The 21899-nt window shown below is 46.6% G+C and overlaps 1 pseudogene; it reads left to right on the plus strand.

Annotated features, from left to right (window-relative positions):
• Positions 1–3167: 3167 nt before the first annotated feature.
• LOC119354671 lies at positions 3168–19103 on the plus strand (annotated as a pseudogene).
• Positions 19104–21899: the final 2796 nt, after the last annotated feature.

Here is a 21899-nt window from a genome sequence, read left to right on the forward strand (position 1 = left end):
TGACGAATACCCCTAGAACTTTTGAATTTATGAGAAGGCCTACCATTAATGACCACAGAAAAAGTAGGAGAAGAAATGCACTCATAAATCAAATTTATGAAATGAGCATGCAATCCTTTACGTGCAAGAGCTGAAACAATGAAGCTCCATTCTAAACGATCGAAAGCCTTAGCAAGATCAATTTTAAGCATGAAAGCAAGGTGATTCCAAGAACGAAGAGCAAAAGAGTGAGAAATCTCTTGAGCAATAATGATATTGTCACTAATTCTTCTACCTTCAATGAAAGCTTGTTGAGCAGGGTCAATATAATCTGGAAGATGAGGCTTAAGACGATTAGCTAAAGATTTGGCAATGATTTTATAAATAACATTGCAAAGACTAATGGGACGATAATCCATAGGAACCTGAGGAACAAGTTTATTTGGAATGAGAGCAATGTTTGTATCACTCACGTGAGAGGGCAATATACCTGTTCTATAAAAATTGACTACCAATTGAGTGACATCGTCTCCTATCCAATTCCAAGTAGTCAAATAAAACTCGACATTAAAACCACCTGGCCCTGGAGAAGCATTCAACTTCATGTCCTTCAAAATCTGCAAGACATCATTTTTATCCGGAATTAAATAAGTAGGGTCCAAAGAGCCCTCCGGTAATTGAGAAGCAAGAAAAGGTCTACCACAGTTGATATGAGTGGAAGAGAAGATATATCTGAAATAATTGACAAAGGTATTAGCAATGAGACTAGGCTTAAAATGCACAATATTATTTTCATCCTTAACCGAGCAGATAGTATTCCTTTTCCTTCTCTTAAGCACAACTTGATGAAAAAAATTCGTATTACGATCACCATCAGTAGCCCATCCCTTCTTACTTCTTTGCTTATAAAAACTATTCAGTTTAGAGAGAGTTTGCTCATACCTGAGAATAAGCAAATTTTCTAAAGCATGATCTTGCTGATTGATTGGAAGCTCCTGAATCTGCTTGATACTAGATTCTAGTTCCTGAAGCTCTTGCTGAAAAGGTTTCTTCTTCCTACACCAAGTTTTCAAAGCCCCTGCCAAAGAAGAGGTTTTTGCAACAAAAGAGCCTGCTCTAGCATTGTTCCAAGCAGACTTAGCAAAACTACTGAAATCCTTCTCCATTAACCACCAATTTTCAAATTTGAAAGTCTGCTTAGGTTTAACAAAACTACCATCAGTAGAAATAAGTATGGGAGCATGGTCACTAACGATGATAGGTAAATTAAGCACCTTAGTATTGGGGTAATGAGCACACCAATCAGCATTAACAAGACAACGATCCAAACGTCTGTAAATAGGATTAACAGTGTGCTGTCTATTGCGCCAAGTGTAAGCAGGACCACTAAAACCGATGTCAAAGAAACCACAGTTTTTGACAATAGAACGAAAAGCAGACATACGAAAATAATTTACACTACCATTGCAGCCATCTATATCATACAAAATATCATTAAGGTCTCCCATACAGATCATGGGTTTTCCGAGGTTATCATACACAAAAGTGGAAACCTGATTCCAAATGGCACTAGTCTGCCTATGATAAGGATCACCATATATACATATCAAACAAAAGTGAACCCCCGAGGCTAGATGAACTACATTGGCTAGGATAAAGTGAAAGGAGGAACTATGAACAGAGATTTTAAGATCATCATTCCACATAAGCCAGAGCCCTCCTGAAGCACCTCTAGAAGGAACAACAAAACTGTTAGCCACATCAAACCTATTAACAAGATCAACCGAATGAACCTTCGAAGATTTGATTTATGAAACAAATATTACCTGAGCTTTCCTAGAACGGACCAGATTTGCCAGGAACAACATTCGATCGCTACCGAGGCCCCGGCCCATACCTCGGCAATTCCAAGCTATGGCTTTCATGGCGCCCGAGGCGCGTTAGGGCCATGCGCCGCTGCCCGAGAAAAGGATTGCGCTAAGTTCCTATCTGCATCATCATCCAACTCCATGTTATGTCCAGACTGATTCTTGTTGATATCCAGTGTACTAGAGTCATCTTGATTTTCCATTGTGACTTGAGCTGTAGGGCTACAAATGCTACCATGAACATGCAGACCCTTGTGATGGAGACAATCAATACCAGGAGGAGAGAAAGCCCCCTGACAGCTCGCTTTGTTTAACATGGTGGCCGAAGAAAGTGGGCGAGACTAAGAGCGTGTCAGTGGGGTGCACGTCCAAGATTACACGATACATAGCGCTTGGGCCTTTTCTGAATAGTGATTTTTTACGGTGCTTCCTACCACCCATTATGGTGGGTAGTATTTGGTAGATCCAATGCAAATAAACGTTGCAGCTTTTGAAACGACATTCACACAGCATTGACATATTTTTTTGTGGAAGTAAATGCAGGGTATTTTTGGCCTGAAAATGAATCCCGCATGCAGTGCAACGGCTACCTTATAACAGACCACCAACAGTAATGGTTGCTCCGTTGGCGTGACGGAAGAAACGAACGAACTCGCCGTCCCACGGCACTCAAGAGGTGGTTCGTCGAGCAGTTTCCACTCTGATTTCCAGGAAGCTTCCCTGACTTGTTTTAGGTGATGTTTGGTTCTCTAGTTTTAAAACTTTTTTTAGTCCCAACTAAAAAATCCATAGTTTCTAAAAAGTCCTTCCCTATTTGTTTTCAGAGGCTAAAAAGTCCATACTCCCTTCCTAAAGGTTATTAAATGACCATATTGCCCCTAGTATATAGAAAAATAACAATCAAACAACACCATGAAATGGCGGGCCAATGCGTGCATGGAGGGGCATTGTTGGAAAGTCCCAAAAAATCTTAAAAAGACTCTCCTTGAGAGTCTTCTTCATTTAGTCTCAAATGTCTAGTTTAGTCCTTAAAAAGTCCCTCCCATTTAGTAGAAATGTCTAAGAGGAATTTTTTCTAGTCCCTGGAAACAAACACCCCCTTAGAATACAATAGGATTACAGGGTTACATATATATCAAACCCAGCAAGGAATTCAGGCATCCATCCCCTGACCTGACCCTCCCAGCTAGATCCGTCCTCGTGTCCTAGGAGTTCTTGACCGATCTCACCTCCCCGCCGCATCCATTGATCCCTCGTCCGCCCGTCTTAGTTTCCTCTCACCCTTCTCGCCTGGCTTTCCGATCGCCCGCTGCAAAACGGATGGAGTGCGCCGACGTCTTGATCGCCGTGGGCCGCCGGTCGACGTCGCCTTCCCCGTCCTCCTCGTGGCAGCCGGGGAGGTAATGGCGCAAGGCGCTGACCGTCATCCGGACGTGTCACAGGCTAGCCAGACTCGGCATTCTGTCCGCGGAGCACCTCCTCCCACGTCGCCATCAAGATCCACCACGACGGCAGCGACACCGACGCCCACTCGTCCGGTAACGCCGCTGATGACGAGCTTTTCAAGGGCCTGGTCAAGGAGAAGCGCGACGACTGCTTCCGCCGCCTCGGGGGCGGCCGGCGCCGGCATCGCAGCCGCGTTGGCGTCCCACGCCGAGCGCGGCATCCGCGGGGACGGCGACGACGTGCGGCGCCGCAGGGAGTCGTTCGGCGGGAACACGTACCCCAAGCCCAGGCCCAAGAGCTTCTTCAGCCACGTCTGGGACGCGCTCAAGGACGTCTTCCTCATCGTGCTCCTCGTCTGCGCCGCCGTCTCCCTCGGCTTCGGCATCAAGGAGCACGGCCTCAAGGACGGCTGGTACGACGGCGTAAGTATCTTCCTCGCCGTGTTCCTCGTTGCTGCCGTGTCCGCCGTCAGCAACCACAGCCAGGCCAAGCGGTTCGACAAGCTGGCCAGCGAGTCCGACAATATCACCATCACCGTCGTCCGCGCCGGCCGGAGGCAGGAGGTCTCCATATTCGATGTCTTGGTCGGCGACGTGGTGATACTCAAGATCGGCGACTCGGTGCCGGCGGACGGGGTATTCCTGGAGCCCCGCCCGATCGAGATCGATGCCGAGAAGAACCCCTTCCTCACCGGCGGCGTGAAGATCGTCGACGGCTACGGCCGGATGCTCGTCACCGACACCTTGTGGGGCGAGATGATGAGCGGAGCGCCTCGAGCGCCTCACCTCAAGCATTGGCAAGATGGGCGTCGCCATCGCGGTGCTCGTCTTCACCGTGCTCACTGCGCGCCACTTCACCGGCAGCACCAAGGACGAGCAAGGCAAGCCGCTGTTCAACAAGGGCCACGTCACCTTCGACTCCGTGTTCAGCTTCCTCGTCGTCATTTTCCAGCAGGCCGTCACCATCATCGTCGTCGCCATCCCCGAGGGCCTCCCGCTCGCCATGATGCTGACGCTCGCCTTCTCCATGAAGAGGATGGTGAAGGAGAACGCACGGGTGCGCCGCCTGTCGGCGTGCGAGACAATGGGGTCAGTCACAGCCATCTGCACCGACAAGACCGGAACGCTGACGCTCAACCAGATGAAGGTGACCGAGTTTTGGGTCGGCACCGACAAGCCCAGAGGTGCCACGGCGATCGCCGGGAGCGTTGTTACCTTGCTTTGCCAGGGAGCTGGGCTCAACACCATGGGAAGCGTTTACAAGCCGGACAACATGTCGCCGCCGGAGATAACAGGCAGCCCGACGGAGAAGGCGCTGCTGTCGTGGCCGTAGCGGACCTCGGCATGGACGCCGACGCGTTGAAGAGGAGCTGCAAGGTGCTGCACGTCGAGGTCTTCAACTCGGACAAGAAGCGCAGCGGCATGATGATCAAGGACAACGCTACCGGCGCGGTGGTCGCACACTGGAAAGGCGCGCCTCGGAGATGGTGCTGGCGAACTGCTCGATGTACGTGGACACGGACGGGGCGGCGCCAACTCAGGACGGACGGGGCGGCGCCAACTCAGGGTGAAGCAGAGGAGAAACCTCGAGAAGGTGATCAACGACATGGCCGTCGCCAGCCTCCGGTGCATCGCCTTTGCCTACAAGCAACTCAACGGCACTGAGCAATCAAAGATCGACGACGACAGTCTGACATTGCTGGGCTTCGTCGGGTTGAAAGACCCGTTGTAACGCCCTCGATGCGGCTATATCTTCTACGTGTCGAAGCATGACTTAGAGGCATAACTGCATTGAAAGCAATGTCGCAAGTAAGGCAATCTTCACATCTCATATAATTTAGATAATAAAAGGGGAAGGTACATAGTTGGCTTACACTCGCCACGTCAAACAAAGTATATAAATAGCATTACATCATCCAATCACTCATGGCCCGACTACGGTGCCAAAATAAAAGATCAACCCAACATGCGACACGGTCCCGATCGCCCCAACTGGGCACCACTACTGATCATCAGGGAAAGACATGTAGTAGCGACGTGAGTCCTCGTCGAACTCCCACTTGAGCTCAAGCGCGTCATCTGGAACGGAGTCATCAGGCCCTGCATCTGGTTTGGAAGTAATCTGTGAGCCACAGGGACTCAGCAATCTCGCACCCTCGCGATCAAGACTATTTAAGCTTATACGTAAGGCAAGGTAATATGTGGAGCTGCAGCAAGCGACTAGCATATATGGTGGCTAATCTGTTCGCAAAAGAGAGCGAGAAGAGAAGGCAAAGCGCGAACGAATAACTAGAGAACAACTTGCGGCAAGCATTACTCCAACACCGTGTTCACTTCCCGGACTCTGCCGAGAAGAGACCATCACGGTAACTCACACAGTTGATTCATTTTAATTAAGTTAAGGTTCAAGTTATCTACAACCGGACATTAACAAATTCTCATCTGCCCATAACCGCGGGCACGGCTTTCGAAAGTTCAAATCCCTGCAGGGGAGTCCCAACTTAGCCCATGACAAGCTCTCACGGTCAACGAAGGAATATACCTTCTCCCGAGACATTCCGATCAGACTCGGCATCCCGGTTCTACAAGACAACTCCGACAATGGTAAAACAAATCCAGCAACACCACCCGCTGTGCCGACAAATCCCGATAGGAGCTGCACATATCTCGTTCTTAGGGCACACCGAATAAGCTAAGCATACGGGAGCCTGTTGGAAATATGCCCTAGAGGCAATAATAAAAACATTATTATTATATTTCCTTGTTCATGATAATTGTCTTTATTCATGCTATAATTGTGTTATCCGGAAATCGTAATACATGTGTGAATAACAGACATCAACATGTCCCTAGTGAGCCTCTAGTTGACTAGCTCGTTGATCAATAGATAGTCATGGTTTCCTGACTATGGACACTGGATGTCATTGATAACGAGATCACATCATTAGGAGAATGATGTGATGGACAAGACCCAATCCTAAACATAGCACAAGATCGTATAGTTCGTTTGCTAGAGTTTTCCAATGTCAAGTATCTTTTCCTTAGACCATGAGATCGTGTAACTCCCGGATACCGTAGGAGTGCTTTGGGTATGCCAAACGTCACAACGTAACTGGGTGACTATAAAGGTAGACTACGGGTATCTCCAAAAGTGTCTGTTGGGTGACATGGATCAAGACTGGGATTTGTCACTCCGTATAACGGAGAGGTATCACTGGGCCCACTCGGTAATGCATCATCATAATGAGCTCAGAGTGACCAAGTGTCTGGTCACGGGATCATGCATTACGGTACGAGTAAAGTGACTTGCCGGTAACGAGATTGAACGAGGTATTGGGATACCGACGATCGAATCTCGGGCAAGTAACATATCGATAGACAAAGGGAATAGCGTACGGGGTTGATAGAATCCTCGACATCGTGGTTCATCCGATGAGATCATCGTGGAGCATGTGGGAGCCAACATGGGTATCCAGATCCCGCTGTTGGTTATTGACCGGAGAGTCGTCTCGGTCATGTCTGCTTGTCTCCCGAACCCGTAGGGTCTACACACTTAAGGTTCAGTTACGCTAGGGTTGTAGGGATATGTATATGCAGTAACCCAAATGTTGTTCGGAGTCCCGGATGAGATCCCGGACATCACGAGGAGTTCCGGAATGGTCCGAAGGTAAAGATTTATATATGGGAAGTCCTGTTTCGGGCATCGGGACAAGTTTCGGGGTTATCGGTATTGCACCGGGACCACCGAAAGGGTCCCGGGGGTCCACCGGGTGGGTCCACCTGTCCCGGGGGGCCACATGGGCTGTAGGGGGTGCGCCTTGGCCTAATGGGCCAAGGGCACCAGCCCCACATAGGCCCATGCGCCTAGGGTTTGAAGGGGGAAGAGTCCTAGGAGGGGAAGGCACCTCCTAGGTGCCTTGGGGGGAAGGGAAACCCCCTTGGCCGCCGCACCCCCTAGGAGATTGGATCTCCTAGGGCCGGCCACCCCCCTTGGCCCTCCTATATATAGTGGGGGAGAGGAGGGACTTCATAAAGAACGCCTTGGCCTTTGGTTGCCTCCTTCTCCCTCCCCAACACCTCCTCCACCTCCATAGTGCTTAGCGAAGCTCTGCCGGAGTACTGCAGCTCCATCAACACCACGCCGTCGTGCTGCTGCTCGTGCCATCTCCCTCAACCTCTCCTCCCTCCCTTGCTGGATCAAGAAGGAGGAGACGTGGCTGTTCCGTACGTGTGTTGAACGCGGAGGTGCCGTACGTTCGGCGCTGGTCATCGGTGATTTGGATCACGTCGAGTACGACTACATCATCACCGTTCTTTTGAACGCTTCCGCTCGCGATCTACAAAGGTATGTAGATGCATCTAATCACTCGTTGCTAGATGAACTCCTAGATGATCTTGGTGAAACGAGTAGGAAAAATTTTGTTTTCTGCAACGTTCCCCAACTGTGGCATCATGAGCTAGGTCTATGCGTAGTTATTCTTGCGCGAGTAGAACACAATTTGTTGTGGGCGTAGATTTGTCAACTTTCTTGCCGTTACTAGTCCTTTCTTGCTTCAGCGGTATTGTGGGATGAAGCGGCCCAGACCAACCTTACACGTACGCTTACGTGAGACCGGTTCCACCGACTAACATGCACTAGTTGCATAAGGTGGCTGGCGGGTGTCTGTCTCTCCTACTTTAGTTGGAGCGGAATCGATGAACAGGGTCCTTATGAAGGGTAAATAGAAGTTGACAAATCACGTTGTGGCTTTAACGTAGGTAAGAAGACGTTCTTGCTAGAACCCTAATTCAGCCACGTAAAACTTGCAACAACAATTAGAGGACGTCTAACTTGTTTTTGCAGCAAGTGGTTTGTGATATGATATGGCCAAAGTTGTGATGAATGATGAATGATCTATATGTGATGTATGAGATGTTCATGCTATTGTAATAGGATTCACGACTTGCATGTCGATGAGTATGACAACCGACAGGAGCCATAGGAGTTGTCTTTATTCTTTTAATGACCTGCGTGTCATCGAGAAACGCCATGTAAATTACTTTACTTTATTGCTAAACGCGTTAGCCATAGTAGTAGAAGTAATAGTTGGCGAGCAACTTCATGGAGACACGATGATGGAGATCATGATGATGGAGATCATGGTGTCAAGCCGGTGACAAGATGATCATGGAGCCCCAAGATGGAGATCAAAGGAGCTATGTGATATTGGCCATATCATGTCACGTTTATTATTTGATTGCATGTGATGTTTATCATGTTTTGCATCTTGTTTACTTAGAACGACGGTAGTAAATAAGATGATCCCTCACAATAAATTCAAGAAGTGTTCCCCCTAACTGTGCACCGTTGCGACAGTTCGCTGTTTCAAAACACCACGTGATGATCAGGTGTTTTATTCAGACGTTCACATACAACGGGTGTAAGACAGATTTACACGTGCAAACACTTAGGTTGACTTGACGAGCCTAGCATGTACAGACATGGCCTCGGAACACGGAAGACCGAAAGGTCGAGCATGAGTCGTATAGAAGATACGATCAACATGAAGATGTTCACCGATGTTGACTAGTCCGTCTCACGTGATGATCGGACACGGTCTAGTTTAACTCAGATCATGTAATACTTAGATGACTAGAGGGATGTCTAATCTAAGTGGGAGTTCACTAATAATTTGATTAGTTGAACTTAATTATCATGAACTTAGTCTAAAATATTTGCAATATGTCTTGTAGATCAAATGGCCAACGTAGTCCTCAACTTCAACGCGTTCCTAGAGAAAACTAAGCTGAAAGACGATGGCAGCAACTATACGGACTGGGTCCGGAACCTGAGGATCATCCTCATAGCTGCCAAGAAAGATTATGTCCTACAAGCACCGCTTGGTGACGCACCCGTTCTCCCTGCAGAACAAGATGTTATGAACGCTTGGCAGGCACGTTTCGATGACTACTCCCTTGTTCAGTGCGGCATGCTTTACAGCCTAGAGCCGGGGCTCCAAAAGCGTTTTGAGAGACATGGAGCATATGAGATGTTCGAAGAGCTGAAAATGGTTTTCCAAGCTCATGCCCGGGTCGAGAGATATGATGTCTCCGACAAATTCTTCAGCTGTAAGATGGAGGAAAACAGTTCTGTCAGTGAGCACATACTCACTATGTCTGGGTTGCATAACCGCTTGACTCAGCTGGGAGTTAATCTCCCGGATGATGCGGTCATTGACAGAATCCTCCAGTCGCTTCCACCAAGCTACAAGAGCTTTGTGATGAACTTCAATATGCAGGGGATGGAAAAGACCATTCCTGAAGTATTTGCTATGCTGAAATCAGCAGAGGTAGAAGTCAGGAAGGAACATCAAGTGTTGATGGTCAATAAAACCACTAAGTTCAAGAAAGGCAAGGGTAAAAAAAACTTCAAGAAGGACGGCAAGGAGGTTGCCGCGCCCGGCAAGCAAGCTGCCGGGAAGAAGCCAAGGAATGGACCCAAGCCCGAGACTGAGTGCTTTTATTGCAAGGGAAGCGGTCACTGGAAGCGGAACTGCCCTAAGTACTTAGCGGATAAGAAGGCCGGAAAAACCAAAGGTATATGTGATATACATGTAATTGATGTGTACCTTACTAGTGCCCGTAGTGGCTCCTGGGTATTTGATACCGGTGCAGTTGCTCACATTTGTAACTCAAAGCAGGGGCTGCGGAATAAGCGGAAACTGGCAAAGGACGAGGTGACGATGCGCGTCGGGAATAGTTCCAAGGTCAATGTGATCGCCGTCGGCATGCTACCTCTGCATCTCCCTTCGGGATTAGTTTTAAACCTTAATAATTGTTATTTAGTGCCAGCTTTGAGCATGAACATTGTATCGGGATCTTGTTTAATTCGAGATGGCTACTCTTTTAAATCTGAGAATAATGGTTATTCCATTTTTATGAGAGATATGTTTTATGGTCATGCTCCTATGGTGAATGGTTTATTCTTTATGAATCTCGAACGTGATGCTACACATGTTCATAATGTGAGTACCAAAAGAAGTAAGGTTGATAATGATAGTCCCACATACTTGTGGCACTGCCGCCTTGGTCACATAGGTGTCAAACACATGAAGAAGCTCCATGCTGATGGACTTTTAGAGTCTCTTGATTATGAATCATTTGACACGTGCGAACCATGCCTTATGGGTAAAATGACCAAGACTCCGTTCTCAGGAACAATGGAGCGAGCAACCGACTTATTGGAAATCATACATACTGATGTGTGCGGTCCGATGAGTGTTGAGGCTCGCGGTGGCTATCGTTATGTTCTCACTCTCACTGATGATTTAAGTAGGTATGGGTATATCTACTTAATGAAACACAAGTTTGAAACCTTTGAAAAGTTCAAGGAATTTCAGAGTGAGGTTGAAAATCAACGTGACAGGAAAATCAAGTTTCTACGATCAGATCGTGGAGGAGAATACTTGAGTCACGAGTTTGGGGCACACTTAAGAAAATGTGGAATAGTTTCACAACTCACGCCGCCTGGAACACCTCAGCGTAATGGTGTGTCCGAACGTCGTAATCGCACTCTGTTAGATATGGTGCGATCTATGATGTCTCTTACCGATTTACCGCTTTCTTTTTGGGGATATGCTTTAGAGACTGCCGCATTCACTTTAAATAGGGCTCCGTCGAAATCCGTTGAGACGACACCGTATGAATTATGGTTTGGGAAGAAACCTAAGCTGTCGTTTCTAAAAGTTTGGGGATGCGATGCTTATGTCAAGAAACTTCAACCTGAAAAGCTCGAACCCAAGTCGGAAAAATGCGTCTTCATAGGATACCCAAAAGAAACTATTGGGTACACCTTCTACCTTAGATCCGAAGGCAAGATCTTTGTTGCCAAGAATGGGTCCTTTCTGGAGAAAGAGTTTCTCTCGAAAGAAGTAAGTGGGAGGAAAGTAGAGCTTGATGAAGTATTACCTCTTGAACCGGAAAATGGCACAACTCAAGAAAATGTTCCTGAGGTGCCTGCACCGATTGGAGAGGAAGTTAATGAAAATGATCAAGATACTTCTGATCAAGCCCCTATTGAAATTCGAAGGTCCACAAGGACACGTTCCGCACCAGAGTGGTACGGCAACCCTGTCTTGGAAATCATGCTGTTAGACAATGGTGAACCTTCGAACTATGAAGAAGCGATGGCGGGCCCGGATTCCGACAAATGGCTGGAAGCCATGAAATCCGAGATAGGATCCATGTATGAAAACAAAGTATGGACTTTGACTGACTTGCCCGTTGAGCGGCGAGCCATAGAAAATAAATGGATCTTTAAGAGGAAGACAGACGCGGATGGTAATGTGACCATCTATAAAGCTCGGCTTGTCGCTAAGGGTTATCGACAAGTTCAAGGGGTTGACTACGATGAGACTTTCTCACCGGTAGCGAAGCTGAAGTCCGTCCGAATCATGTTAGCAATTGCCGCATTCTATGATTACGAGATATGGCAAATGGCCGTCAAAACGGCATTCCTTAATGGTTTCCTTAAGGAAGAATTGTATATGATGCAGCCGGAAGGTTTTGTCGATCCTAAGAATGCTGACAAAGTGTGCAAGCTCCAACGCTCGATTTATGGGCTGGTGCAAGCATCTCGGAGTTGGAACATTCGCTTTGATGAGATGATCAAAGCGTTTGGGTTTACACAGACTTATGGAGAAGCCTGCGTTTACAAGAAAGTGAGTGGGAGCTCTGTAGCATTTCTCATATTATATGTAGATGACATACTTTTGATGGGAAATGATATAGAACTCTTGGACAGCATCAAGGCCTACTTGAATAAAAGTTTTTCAATGAAGGACCTTGGAGAAGCTGCTTATATATTAGGCATCAAAATCTATAGAGATAGATCGAGACACCTCATAGGTCTTTCACAAAGCACATACCTTGATAAGATATTGAAGAAGTTCAATATGGATCAATCCAAGAAGGGGTTCTTGCCTGTGTTGCAGGGTATGAAATTGAGCTCAGCTCAATGTCCGACCACGGCAGAAGATATAGAAGAGATGAGCGTCATCCCCTATGCCTCAGCCATAGGTTCTATTATGTATGCCATGCTGTGTACCAGACCTGATGTAAACCTTGCGTAAGTTTGGTAGGAAGGTACCAAAGTAATCCCGGCAAGGAACACTGGACAGCGGTCAAGAATATCCTGAAGTACCTGAAAAGGACTAAGGAAATGTTTCTCGTTTATGGAGGTGATGAAGAGCTCGTCGTAAAGGGTTACGTCGACGCTAGCTTCGACACAGATCTGGATGACTCTAAGTCACAAACCGGATACGTGTATATTTTGAATGGTGGGGCAGTAAGCTGGTGCAGTTGCAAGCAAAGCGTCGTGGCGGGATCTACATGTGAAGCGGAGTACATGGCAGCCTCGGAGGCAGCACATGAAGCAATATGGGTGAAGGAGTTCATCACCGACCTAGGAGTCATACCCAATGCGTCGGGGCCGATCAAGCTCTTCTATGACAACACTGGAGCTATTGCACTTGCCAAGGAGCCCAGGTTTCACAAGAAGACAAGGCACATCAAGCGTCGCTTCAACTCCATTCGTGAAAATGTTCAAGATGGAGACATAGAGATTTGTAAAGTACATACGGACCTGAATGTAGCAGATCCGTTGACTAAACCTCTCCCTAGAGCAAAACATAATCAACACCAGAATTCCATGGGTGTTCGATTCATCACAATGTAACTAGATTATTGACTCTAGTGCAAGTGGGAGACTGTTGGAAATATGCCCTAGAGGCAATAATAAAAGCATTATTATTATATTTCCTTGTTCATGGTAATTGTCTTTATTCATGCTATAATTGTGTTATTCGGAAATCGTAATACATGTGTGAATAACAGACATCAACATGTCCCTAGTGAGCCTCTAGTTGACTAGCTCGTTGATCAACAGATAGTCATGGTTTCCTGACTATGGACACTGGATGTCATTGATAACAAGATCACATCATTAGGAGAATGATGTGATGGACAAGACCCAATCCTAAACATAGCACAAGATCGTATAGTTCGTTTGCTAGAGTTTTCCAATGTCAAGTATCTTTTCCTTAGACCATGAGATCGTGTAACTCCCGGATACCGTAGGAGTGCTTTGGGTATGCCAAACGTCACAACGTAACTGGGTGACTATAAAGGTAGACTACGGGTATCTCCGAAAGTGTCTGTTGGGTGACATGGATCAAGACTGGGATTTGTCACTCCGTATGACGGAGAGGTATCACTGGGCCCACTCGGTAATGCATCATCATAATGAGCTCAGAGTGACTAAGTGTCTGGTCACGGGATCATGCATTACGGTACGAGTAAAGTGACTTGCCGGTAACGAGATTGAACGAGGTATTGGGATACCGACGATCGAATCTCGGGCAAGTAACATATCGATAGACAAAGGGAATAGCGTACGGGGTTGATAGAATCCTCGACATCGTGGTTCATCCGATGAGATCATCGTGGAGCATGTGGGAGCCAACATGGGTATCCAGATCCTGCTGTTGGTTATTGACCGGAGAGTCGTCTCGGTCATGTCTGCTTGTCTCCCGAACCCGTAGGGTCTACACACTTAAGGTTCAGTTACGCTAGGGTTGTAGGGATATGTATATGCAGTAACCCGAATGTTGTTCGGAGTCCCGGATGAGATCCCGGACGTCACGAGGAGTTCCGGAATGGTCCGGAGGTAAAGATTTATATATGGGAAGTCCTGTTTCGGGCATCGGGACAAGTTTCGGGGTTATCGGTATTGTACCGGGACCACCGGAAGGGTCCCGGGGGTCCACCGGGTGAGTCCACCTGTCCCGGGGGGGCCACATGGGCTGTAGGGGGTGCGCCTTGGCCTAATGGGCCAAGGGCACCAGCCCCACATAGGCCCATGCGCCTAGGGTTTGAAGGGGGAAGAGTCCTAGGAGGGGAAGGCACCTCCTAGGTGCCTTGGGGGGAAGGGAAACCCCCTTGGCCGCCGCACCCCCTAGGAGATTGGATCTCCTAGGGCCGGCCACCCCCCCTTGGCCCTCCTATATATAGTGGGGGAGAGGAGGGACTTCATACCTGAACGCCTTGGCCTTTGGTTGCCTCCTTCTCCCTCCCCAACACCTCCTCCACCTCCATAGTGCTTAGCGAAGCTCTGCCGGAGTACTGCAGCTCCATCAACACCACGCCGTCGTGCTGCTGCTGGTGCCATCTCCCTCAACCTCTCCTCCCTCCCTTGCTGGATCAAGAAGGAGGAGACGTGGCTGTTCCGTACGTGTGTTGAACGCGGAGGTGCCGTCCGTTCGGCGCTGGTCATCGGTGATTTGGATCACGTCGAGTACGACTACATCATCACCGTTCTTTTGAACGCTTCCGCTCGCGATCTACAAAGGTATGTAGATGCATCTAATCACTCGTTGCTAGATGAACTCCTAGATGATCTTGGTGAAACGAGTAGGAAATTTTTTGTTTTCTGCAACGTTCCCCAACAGAGCCAACGTAACCCAAGTTGCCAAGGGACGGCCCCGCACGGTGCTCTAGGTTGGACCAACGCTTAGAGAAGCACTGGCCCGGGGGTTTAAACTAAAGATGACCCTTGAGTCCGCGAAACCCAAGGGAAAAGGCTAGGTGGCAAATGGTAAAACCAAGGTTGGGCATTGCTGGAGGAGTTTTATTCAAGGCGGACTGTCAAGGGGTTCCCATTATCACCCAACCGCGTAAGAAACGCAAAATCCGGGAACATAACACAGATATGACGGAAACTAGGGCGGCAAGAGTGGAACAAAATACTAGGCGAGAGGCCAAGCCTTCCACCCTTTACCAAGTATATAGATGCATTAAAATAACAAGATAATATAATGATATCCCAACAAGTAAACAATGTTCCAACAAGGAACGATCTCCAATCTTCACCTACAACTAGCAACGCTATAAGAGGGGTTGAGCAAAGCGGTAACATAGCCAATCAACAGTTTGCTAGGACATGGTGGGTTAGAGGTTTGACATGGCAATTTGGGAGGCATGATAAGCAAGTGGTAGGCACCGTAGCATAAGCATAGCAAAAGAGCGAGCATCTAGCAAAGCAAAGATAGAAGTGATTTCGAGGGTATGATCATCTTGCCTGCAAAGTTGTCAGAGTTGACTGGATCCTCGAAAGCAAACTCAACGGGCTCCTCGTTAGCGAACTCGTCTTCCGGGTCTACCCAAACAAGACAAACAAGCAAACGGAACACAATCAACCACGTGCAAACTCAAATAACATGATGCAAACATGGTATGCTATGCGGGATGCGATATGTGATGCATATGCAAGATTTGACAAGGAATGAATGAACCTGACCTCAACTTGGAAAACCAAGTGTGCCACTGGAAAGGTGAGATGATTTCGCTTGAAAATGATATAAAGATCATCGGAATCGGAGACACGATTTGGAAATGGCAAGCAATTCAAATATGGCACCGGTCTGCGATAAACAGCAAGTAGCCATCTAAATGCAACAAGACAAACATGCTATAGCACCCAAACATGGCAACAAAATACATGGCAGGGATCCATTCATAATGTTTAACAAAAGATGAACACTGAGATACGGCCAATTCATCCATTAACAGGTTCAAACAAGCATGGCAAAAGTGCAATTGGTAAACATATTTCAGACTTAGTGAAATTAACACTTGTCTGGAATTTCAGATCAGGTAGCACACTTTGGAGCATGAAAACTACATGCTACAGGAACTTAACATGGCAAAGTAAAGCATGACATTGAGCTACTCAAAGAGCTTAATAAAAGTCCCTTAGACATGGAAAATACAATTGCAAGCATGTGAACATGGAAAAAACATAATCAGATCACAGACTTAGTGAAAAACTGGAACATGCAAATCAGATATCAAGTAGGCATGTTTACGATCTTGATGCACTCACTATAAAGCATGAAATGACAACCTAAGCATACACCCATCAATAATACACATTATACAAGCTAGACATGGCAAGAACAATAACATCCTCGGCAAAATCGCTAACAAGTAGACAATCTGTCCAGATTCACGAAATAGCAAAAGTAGAGCTCGATTGACTCAAGTTAGGGTGCTCCATAATTGCAAACAAAGACATGAATGAATAGAGCACTACAAAATTAACAAAACGTCCTTACTGATCATCCTTAAAAGAGGCACGGATCACTAGGAAACAACATGAACATATGGCATATTGATATAAACAAACCAAGGACTTAGTGGAATTGCTAAGTCCCTGAAATCAACATTAACGAATGCTCCACTTTGCAAGCTTGTGCTAGTCACCACACACATCATAAAAATACATGGGTTGCATCTCTGGAAAGATGGCAATGTATATAACAAAACTCATGAAGAGCTCAGGGGCATATCATGCACACATTAATCATGGCAAAAATGACAAATGGCTATTTGGAGCAGCAGATCTGACAATTATCTCAAATAGCACTCTTCCAACAGTATTTCAGGCATCAAGATGAACTCAAATGAAAATGATGCAATGCGACGAAATGATGTACTCTCTGAGACGAACATTTTGATATGCTATATGCCCAAAACGGAGCTAAGGATGCAAAGTTACGGTACAATGAACATGGCAATTTAGTTAGGGTTTCGGGAGAAAGTCAACCGAGGCAAAATTCTCAGATCCAGATCCAGCCCGAAGACACTGTAGCAGCGGCGCGGTTCCCGAGGTTCGATGGGGAGGTCGGCGCCGGAGTGGAAGAAGCTTGCCGGCGCGAGGGGGAGGAGGAGGCCGGAGTGGGCGAGGCGACCCGGGCGGTGCGGTGCGGCCTCCGGCGATGTGGGGCGGCGGCGCGGCGAGGAGATCCGGCGCGGGGGCTTGGTGCGGCACCGGCCGGAGGGAGAGCCGGAGCTCGCTGGCGATGGCGTCTGCGGCGGCCAGACATGAGGGAGGGCCGGGCGGCTCGCCGCGCGGGAGGCAGAAGGAAGGCGGCGGGCGGCGCGCCTCTTCGGGCCGGGAGGGCCGAACGCGGGTCCCGCGGGCCCTGGCGGCGGCGGCGAAGTGGGCACCCGGGCGGGCGAATCAGGCGGCGACAAGTGGCGGCGGCGGGTGGAAATGGACATGTCCGTCGGTAGAATTTTTGTCCGGTCGCGAGGAGAGGGAGAGGGTTAGGGTTTCACCCGTGAATTTCGGAGGGGGTTCTATATATAGGCATAGAGGGAGCTAGGAGTGTCCAAATGAGGTGCGGTTTTTGGCCACGCGATTGTGATCGAACGCTCTAGATGATGGAGAGGATTTAGGTGGGTTTTGGGCCAAATTGGAGGGATGTTGGGCTGCAACACACACGAGGCCTTTTCGGTCCCTCGGTTAACCGTTGGAGCATCAAACGAAGTCCAAATGGTACGAAACTTGACAGGCGGTCTACCGGTAGTAAACCAAGGCCGCTTGGTAAGTCTCGGTCCAATCCGGAAATGTTTAACCCCCTCACACGAAAGAAAGGTGGAAATGATCACCGGAGGAGAACGGAACGCCGGAATGCAAAACGGACAACGGGGAAAATGCTCGAATGCATCAGACGAACACGTATGCAATGCACATGATGACATGATATGAGATGCATGGCAACGACAACAACACACGGAGACAAAAACCCGAACCCGAGAAAATAAAATAACTTAACGCCGGAAACGGCAAGAGTTAGATTACATATTAGATAAATCATATCCGGGGTGTTACACCCGTGCTGACCAGAGGTCAAGGCCGCCATTGAAGCTTGCACCAAGGCAGGCGTCGCCATCAAGATGGTCACCGGCCAAAACATCCTCACGGCCCGCGCGATTGCCAAGGAATGTGGCATCATATCCAGCCATGACCCCAACGGTATCGTCATCGAGGGGCACGAGTTCCGCGCCATGTCGCCGGAGCAGCAGCTGGAGATCATGGACATGATCCGCGTCATGGCGCGGTCCCTGCCGTTGGACAAGCTGGCGCTGGTGCAGCGGCTGAAGCAGAAGGGGCACGTGGTGGCCGTGACCGGTGATGGCACGAACGACGCGCCGGCGCGCAAGGAGGCGGACGTGGGGCTGTCCATGGGCGTGCAGGGCACAGAGGTGGCCAAGGAGAGCTCGGACATCATCATCCTCAACGACAACTTCGACAAGGTGGTGACGGCCACGCTGTGGGGGCGCTGCGTCTACAACAACATGCAAAAGTTCATCCAGTTCTAGCTCACCGTCAACGTGGAGGCGCTCGTCATCAACTTCGTGTCCGTGATCACCACGGGCAAGATGCCGCTCACCACCGTGAAGCTCCTCTGGGTGAACCTGATCATGGACACCATGGGCGCTCTCGCATTCACCACGAACACGCCCACCAAGGCGCTCATGGATCGGCCGCACGGTGCCGCTCATCAGCAACGCCATGTGGCGCAACCTCGCCGCGCAGGCGGCGTTCCAGATCGCCTTGCTGCTGGCGCTCCAGTACCGGGGCCGGGACGTCTTCGGCACCGACGAGAAGGGTAACGGCACCATGATCTTCAACGCCTTCGTGCTCTGCCAGGTGTTCAACGAGTTCAAGGCGCGGGAGATCGAGAAGAAGAACGTGTTCGCCGGGGTGCTCAAGAACAGGATGTTCCTGGTCATCATCGCCGTCACCCTCATGCTGCAGGTGGTCATGGTGGAGGTGCTCACCAGGTTCGCCGGCACCAAGAGGCTGGGGCTGGGGCAGTGGGCCGTCTGCCTCGCAATCGCCGCCGTGTCGTGGCCCATCGGCTGGGCCGTCAAATTCATCCCCGTGCCGGACCGGACTGTCCTCACACGCCAGAAATCGTCATGATTCATTCATACATACTATTTCACAATTTACTTAGCTTATGTAATTCTTTCATACATTTGTTTAGTATACAGTAATTATTTGTCGAACATTGGCTACTAATTCCTTTCCAACTTGGCAGAACCGCATTAGCTACGTACATGTCAGGCGACTGAATTTTTAAGTTTTGGTCAGTCAAATTTATGGCCGTTGATTTAAGGTGCTTTGTGAATGATTCCGTTACTTGTTCAGTGAAAAAAGTTCAAAATAAACTTTAAATTTATAGGCGAAAGCTAAATCAAACCCCGAACTCTCAATCCCTGAAATCAGCACACCGAACTCTATACTTCCGGTCTATTTTAAACCTTGAGAGGACTTGGCCGGTATTTGCTGAATTGGGCCGGCCCAGTAGCGCAGTCGCTCGTGCGCGCGCACTAGTCTTTTTTTCTTTTATGCTTTATTTTTATTTTTTCATTTCTATACATGTCTAATTTTTCTCAGTACCCAATGTACATTTTGAACGCACACATTAAATATTATTTTTAATTCTTTTTGATATTTTCAAATAGGTTATGGGCATTTTGAAATTAAATGTTTTCAAAACTTTTTTGAATACATGGTAATATTTTTCGAAATACATGTTTTACATTTTCTTAATGACAATACACATTATACAAAACTACACGAACAGTCTTTTACATGGTTCAACATTTTTAAATTCACATACACTTTTTTCTATTACATGTCACGTATATTCTATTAAGGTCATGACACATTTTTATAGAACACGCACACATTTTCGTTACATTGTACATACATTTTTTTAAATGTCACAAATACATTTTCTGAAACTCGTGAACATTCTTGAAATGTTACATTTTTTGAATGTACGAAACATGTTTTTTGAATCACACGAATATTACTCCCTCTATTTTTATATACAAGACCACAAACCAATATTTTTTTTGCGGGTGCACAAACCAATATCACAGGTACCAAGGTAGAAATTAACAGCTACTTAAGCCAATGTTGTAAACTAGTCTTTTCTCCTTGCTTGACGTGTTAATTAATGCGTATTTTTCTCCCCAACGCACAACGAGACAACTCTCTCACTCCTTGTTGGTTGATTAATACGGTGCATGCAAATAAATCTTCTCACTCCCGCATGCATGCATAAGGTATTAATGTCTTCGGTTGCTAGTACGAGGCAAACCTCATCAATTTTACATCGATTTGTGTTAGTAGCCTTGTATAGATGCAACTTGTAATTTTGATAGTGACCTTGTATATAAAAATGGAGTGAGTATTATAATTGCATAAACATTTGTTTGAATTGGCCCATACATTTTTTAAAAATTTGTGGCATTTTCTAGATGTCACAAAGTCAGAAAATGTTTATGTATCAAAAAGTGTTCGCACTTTAAAAATTTTGTTCATGTTTCAGAAAAAATTATGTTTCATTTTTGTTCAGGTTTCAAAAAATATTTATGTTTCAAAAGGTGTTGGCTTTTTCAAAGTTGTTGGTTTTTAAAATTATTCGAAATTTCAAAAAGTTCTCGCACTTTATGAAATTTTTGAAGATTTTAGAAATAAATACGTTTTACTTGTTTGCGCCTAATAAAAGTTTTCAAAGTTCAGCGCTTTGGTTTCTGCTTAAATACTTTCGGCCTCTTATTCTGTCAGTCATAGTCGTCTGGTGTAGTGGCTAGCAAAATCAGGTCAACCATGCTAGGTCCCAAGTTGACTCCATGGCATGTTTTTTTGTTTTGGAATTATTATGTCAAGCGTTTAGAAAAAGAAAGAAAGATTTTTTACGTCTCGTGTGAAGCAAAAACAAACTCGCATCATGTCTGGTGGGGCGGCCCAGTTGATTCGCAGCCAACAAGCGAAAACATTTTTTAAAAACATTATTTACGAAATAGTTTATGAAATTCAAAAAACATATTTTAAAATCTGACACAATTTGAAAATATGAAAAAAGAAATCATAGCATCTGAAAAAAAATTGGTATTCTGAACATTTTTGACAAATTTGTTTTTCTTTTTGAAATCGCAAACAGTTTTTTAAAATGCGAACATAGTTTTAAAATGCCAAATATTTTTTATAGAACACGAAACTAATTGAATTTGCGCCAAAAATAGAAAACATGAACATTTTTAACTTCTGAACAATTTAAAAAACGTGCGAACATTTTTTAAACGCCATGAAGTCTTGTTGTGTTATAGTGGGCCGGCCCAAATTATTGTCCGTAAGAGTAGCTGGCTATCCCGGCCGGGATTGTACTATTCCCAGTTTGCCAAACAGGTCTAGGGTCCAAAATAGACCGGGATTACAAGTTCAAAGTACCAATTTTCGGGATTCAAAATTTGAGATTTGATTAAGCTTTTGTCTATAACTTCAAGGTTTATTTTGGACTTTTTCCTTTTGTTCAGTCGATCTTTTGCCTATCCTTGCTCTTGCTGGATGCACGATGTAGCCTCCGTGCATGCATGCATGTCTAGTTCGTGGCTTTTGCACGAAAATTCACGGATGAGATGCATACCAAATTTAGTGTGTGTGCATGCTTTTTCCCCTTGTGTTTGCTTTGTTTCTTCACGTGTTTGTTTTTGTTTTTTTATTCTGTATTTTTCAGTTGTGTTTTGTTTTTTCTTTACGCGTATTTTTGGATGTTGAGTGTGTGTAAATGTATACACCCAAGTACTACACGTAGAAATTACATTAGAGCACAGATATTTCACCATTATATGTTTATTTTACACATCATATTATGAAAAGTGCTTTTTTTGTGCTAACTGTCTGGAATTTTTTGTTGGTTTTCTC

Source organism: Triticum dicoccoides, chromosome 1A, assembly GCF_002162155.2.
Source record: "Triticum dicoccoides isolate Atlit2015 ecotype Zavitan chromosome 1A, WEW_v2.0, whole genome shotgun sequence".
Lineage (NCBI taxonomy): Eukaryota > Viridiplantae > Streptophyta > Magnoliopsida > Poales > Poaceae > Triticum > Triticum dicoccoides.